This window comes from Cynocephalus volans, chromosome 9 (genome assembly GCF_027409185.1).
Source record: "Cynocephalus volans isolate mCynVol1 chromosome 9, mCynVol1.pri, whole genome shotgun sequence".
In the NCBI taxonomy this organism is placed as follows: Eukaryota; Metazoa; Chordata; class Mammalia; order Dermoptera; family Cynocephalidae; genus Cynocephalus; species Cynocephalus volans.
This window is the reverse complement of record NC_084468.1, coordinates 22,452,696-22,458,800: the sequence shown is the minus strand read 5'-3', so window position 1 is coordinate 22,458,800 and position 6,105 is coordinate 22,452,696.

The window sequence follows — 6,105 nt, the reverse complement described above, 5'->3', positions numbered from 1 at the left end:
ATTAGGGTTCCAAAAAAATCTTGAGAAACCAGAACAGTGGCCAAAATGTGCTTCCCACCAGAGAAACAGTCTCTTCTAAATGAAGAATGTGGGGTTCTAGCCAGTCCGCTCCTAATATTCTTGAACCCTGGGGCAAGAGTACCAATGGAGGCCAGCCTGCCATACGTCCAAATATTTAGAAGTTATAAATCAAGCTAACAAACTGCTAGATGCAGTGTGTCCTATCCTTCTACCTTGACAAAGACATCTTCTTCACCACCCCAGGTTCAAATTCAGAAAAATTCAGAATTCTCTTACCGTCGGAGTCTTGATGCTGTACATGGTGGTGTGGGGAGAGCTTTCAACCCATCTTTCTAATTCCTACCTGCTTCTGGACTCCTCAGTGACACATCTCCCGTCACTTTCTCTTCACTGCCTCACGAGTTATGTCTGCCATTTGGTACCCTTTAACTGGCTCTGCCCTCTGGCGTTTCTCCTTAATTTTAATTCCTGCTTCTACCTCTGATTAACCTGTTTCCATCCTCTTCAGGCTACGGCTGCTTTAATGCTTACATTTGGCATGATGCTCAGGGAATAGTGTCTCTGATGGATTTGCTAGGCTAAGAAAGAGAGCCTACTAAGTATTTGACAAAAAATGTTGTTTTCACAAATTTCTTAAGTTTTATGAACTGCCTTGACTTTCCTTCTTAGTTGCGTATGTTTATAAGAAATGAGTGTAAAATCAGCAAAGAAGAGTACCCACTCAACATAACTTATAAATTTGTAACAAACATATTAAAAAAAAAAAAGAGAGAGAGAGCCTGGTCAACTCCCACTTGCCTTCCGGCTCCCAGGCCCTAAATGATAATTATCCCCGCCCTTGCCTGACCTCACGACCACCACCCATGCCAATGGCTCTTGAACTTAACCACAGAGGAGGAGCACACACTTCAGCAAATCTGGCGCAGCTGAAGTGGGAGGCAGTCCCGCTCACAAGCAGTATGTTTCTTTGAATTCTAGAGTTTTTATTTTCAGAGGGTCACAAGCTTTAAAGAAAAAGTTTTGATCATTGAAATATGATCAAAAAGTACACAAAAAATAAACATATAGCTTAACGAATTATCACAAAACATATGACTACCAGGTAGACAAATGCCCCAGAAGCCCCCCTTGACCCCTCACTATCTTCTCCCCAAAGGAAAGTGCTGATACTACTGTTTGGCTTTGCCTGTTTTTGAATTTTATGTAAATAAAATCAAACACTATGAATTCCTTTGTGTATGGTTTCTTTCATGCAACATGTTTGTGAAATTCATCTGTGCTTTTATGTGTAGTTCCAGGTTGTTCATTTTCAATGCTATATAGTATTCCATTATGTGAGTACACCAAAATTTACTTATATATATCGTTGTTGATGGGCATTGAGGTCATATCCAGTTGTCAGTTGTTATGAATAATACTGACATCAACATTCTTTTAAACATCTGTTGGAGTACATGAGCATGAATTCAGGACTGTATACACCTAGAAGTAAATTGCTAGATGATGGGCTTGGCATATTTCAACTTAGTCTTACTACCGCACATTTTTCCAGAGTGGTTGAACCAAACATAAAATAAAAAAGAGAAAAAAAGGAATTTTAAAAAAACATGAAGAAAGCAGAGTGGTTGAACCAATCTATACTTCCTCCTCCAGTCTACAAGAGTTATTGTTGCTCCATATTTTCAGGATTTTAAAAATTCTCCATGAGACAGTCATGTTCTTTTCCATGTTGAAAACTTATATATATACATATACATACATACATATATATTATATTATATTTTATTATATTTTATATATTTATATATATAATATAATATATATATTATATATGTATTATATATATATATTTTTTTTTGCCAAAAAGGGGAAATGATACTTATGGAAGATGCACCACATTTATACTGTGGTTTCACCTGTCCCACGTTGGAGGATCTTGGCTGTATATCAACCAAGCTGATATCCTGGAGGTTCTTCAGCTTCCTGGCTTTCTATTCTTTCTCCAAACTGTTTCATATTCATAGATGAGCTTCCCTCCTCTGTCCAGTGTAGCACCTGCCACCATATTGGTAAGCCTGAAGGCTGAACTTCAATGCCTTCTGCAAAATCAGTATTTATCTGAATAATCTTATTTTGATTATAGGTTCATCTATTCGTCGTTTTGATTAGTCTCTAAGTCCTTTCAAGGAAACGGACCGTGTACTTCTTTAATATGTATCTCCATCCCCTGAAAGAATACTTGGGACCCCATGGGGAGCAATCAGTATTCGCTAACTGACTGACCGGCTCAGTGTAGCTTAAAATCCATCTTATTTTTATATGATAGTTTAAATGATTTAATGAGTGGCTGTCACTGACAAGGCACTGGGGGACTGGGCATAAAATGACACAATAATATAAAAATAAAGCTTGGCTCAGGGACTAAACACAGAACTGCTTTCCTTGTATATAGTACTCTTTCTACTAGAGGAAACAATTCTTCCTTTGGTCAAGTGGAGTTGTTTACATCTATAAAGAGAAGTAAATCCACATACTCTTCTACTACTTTATTTGAACGCTTACCCAAACAGGCATCTATAATATTCATTTCAGCAATGAATATGCAGAAAGTGCTGCATCTCTTTATTTAGGGACTTTAAACATTGCAGTCATGTTCATCATGGTGACTGTAGGCTTTTATATCTATGACAGACTCATTTCTCAAAGTCATATTTAAATATCTCAAACCGTAGTGTTGGCCTCTTGGGTACTGCACAACATACAACTCAAGAAGAAAGGTTAACCTCACCAGGAAAATAATGTAAAGAAATGACACAGCTGTGGATATTTCATGTTTAGGAAGCAGCAGAAACAGGAGAAAGAACAGGGAATTCTAGGGGAGCCAACTGTGCAGAGAGAATCTGGACGTTGGCTTTATCTTAGAGCAGAGTGTGGGAGTTGTTCTCTAACTGAATGACTCTCTCTGAGTAAGGTATACAATTTTTTCTCAGTTCCATCCTTCTTAGGCAGGGTTTCTCTTCTGCTCCTTTCAATAATCTAAATATCAGCTTCTGACAATCCAGATGGTTACCTGAATTTGAGCACAACACACACACACACACAACTTCATACCTATAACTTTGCTCCTGATTTTAGATCTTAGGATAATTTCATTCATTCATTCATTCATTTGTTCTTTTATTCATTTTTTCATTTTTTATTTAAAATGGTCAGGCAACGAATACTTGTCCGGCACCTACTATATGCCAAGAGCTATGCTCAGTGCTTAGGACACAATGATGTGTATTAGCCAGACACTATTTAATTAAGTACACAAATAATTGTGAAAACTATATCAGTGAGAGTGTTCCAAAGGGAGAACTAGGTGGAATAGAAATGTGTATTAGAAGGATTTGACTTAGGGAGGTCTGGAGAGTGTCCTTGAGGAAGTGACAACTGAGGAAGTGATGATCTGTTAAACGAGCAAGTGAGTTAACTAAATGAAGTGGGTAGAGGGAGTGCAAGGAAATGAGAACAGCTCGTGCAAAAGCCCTGTGGTGGGAGAGGATGACATACAAGAGGACTAGCATGGAGGTCAGTGTGGCAGGAGTGGAGAGGACAAAGCATGTGGGAAGGATACTGTGGGCGCAAATGGAGCTTTGTCCTTATCCTAAGAGGAAAGTTGACAAATGTGGGAGAACAAGTGGAGGACAGGGAAGGATCCAATTTCGCATTTTGGTCAAGGGACTCGGAAGCATGCAGGGAGGAGGATTTTAGAACTTCTTGTTCTTGCCTCTACTCAGTCCCTGGTTGGCATCTTGACTCGATTACAGGTGTCCCCTGGCAGCTGTTCGCTGTCGTGCAGACTGGTCTTCCAGGCCTGATAGATAATAGGAAGGAGGTTCAGGGGTGGCAAAGGGACACGCTCCAGTGGTCTGGATCCGCTCTCTTCTCTGCACACAATGAGCCTTTGGAGCTGGAAACCTGTGCTTGCTGTTTGAAGATCTGAATGTGTTTAGCCGTTTACGGTCTGATAGGGAAGCCTGCTTTCAACTTTAATAGAACACAAGGCACCCAACCAACTGGCATAATCTGTCTCCCGAAAGGTAATGTGTGGCCTTTGTGTGCTGAAGCTTCAATTTACAACTGAAATTAAATATAGACAAATTCAAAATATAAACGCTCTTGACTCCATTTATAACACTAATAGTAAAACACATTGTAGTACATTTTCATACTCCAGGTACTCAACATTTGGAGATTTAAAATATCTGAAAAAATATTTTTGGTTCAAGCTCTCTTAACACATAGCATGCTAAAACAGAAATAAACCTTAAAGGGGTAGAAGTGGGGGAACAGAGCAGGAAGAGGGAAGGAAACTGTTTCCTGAACGTTAACTATGATTGTCATAGAGAAGTGTTTCTCAACTTCAGCACTATTGATATTTGGGGCCAGATCCTCCTTTGTTCTGGGGTCTGTCCCGTGCATTGTAGGCCAATACCACATCACCCCCATCACCAGTTGCGACAACCAAAAATATCTCCAGGCATTGCCAAACATCTCCTGGGTGGGGGAGGGGCAAAATTGCCCCCATTTTCAAACCACTGTAACAGAAGATCCATAATCAATACATCTGGTGTGGAGGATTTTGTGAAATAAAAACAAGTATTGCTAACAATCTGAGGATTGTTTAAAACAAAAAATTTTCCATAGAATGTGGTTAGAAGTTTTTCAACCTAAAATCAATTTTACTTTTCAAACTATTTAGACACATAACATGAATATGAAAATGACTCCACTCTAGCCTTCTTCCAAACAGCCAACCGAGAGGCAGATCTCATTCTATTCATTGAGGAAAGTTGAGCTTAGGATTTCCACAAATTAACTTTTAAATTTAACGTTTGAAATGCAAAAAAAGCTTTGCTGTTTCTTCATTTGCAGAGGAATAAAAAAGGAAACGGGCTGTTTGTTCCTGTGCTCTTGAGACTTTAAATATTTCTCCCACTTCAGTTTTGGTGGGAGATGGGATGGTATTAAAAGCTGTAATAGGATCATTTGGATGCTTAACTGTAGTCTGGAGGAATTGGAAAGGCTTTGTAAAATGTCCCAGGAGAATGGAGCTCTCTGACAGGGGTCGGACGCCTGGAGTCCTCTCCTTGGACAGAAATCGTCGTCCAGCTGGGGCTGCTACAACTGTGCGGACTGAAGATGGTCATCTTTGTGCTTTTTACTATGCTGTATGTGTGTGACCTTGAAAAATGGCTAAATCTCCTTGGATCTCCACTGTCCTTTTTCTGAAAATAAAACTAAAAGCAGTGGCTGAATCCCTCACCAGAGTGCTGTGAGGTTTAATGAGATTGCAATTGAGGGACCTGGTATTACCGTTTGAGGAATATTACTTTTCCACTTGATGCTGCCAGGTCTTTCCCGGTATTTTGCCTATTTCTTTTTGTTAAACTGGTTAGGTAGGTAGGCAGATGTGCCTTTTATATAATTGAGGATTTAGAAGTGTCATGAAAGTACTGTCAACCACCACAAATTTTAATCTGGTGAGTTGAGATTAGATATAGATGAATTTGAACCCATTAGAAAGATGGATAGATAGATATAGAGATATACAATATATATTTTAATAGATACAGCAAATATCTTTCAATAGATTCATAATGTGAATAATAATAAAACACTACCTAAAATATTGATAATATTGTGGTTTACATGATTTGGAGAAAGTTTTGACATTTTAGATTATTAGAAGGTATAAGCTATGTCTACTGTCTTGGTCAGCATGGGCTGCTATAACAAAATATCACAGACTGGGTAGCTTACAAATAAGAGAAATGTACTTCTCAGTTCTGGAGACTGGGAAGTCCAAGATCAAGGCTCTAGCAGATTCAGTGGTGAGGGCCCACTTTCTGGCTTACAGATGGCACCCACTCACTGTGTCCTCACATGGTGGAAGAGACAAGGCAGCTCTCTGGGGCCTCTTTTATGAGGGCGCTAATCCACCTTTATGATGTAACCACCTCCCAAAGGCCCCACCTCCTAATACACTCACACCGATGATTAGGTTTCAACATAGGAATTTTGGGGGGACACAAACAT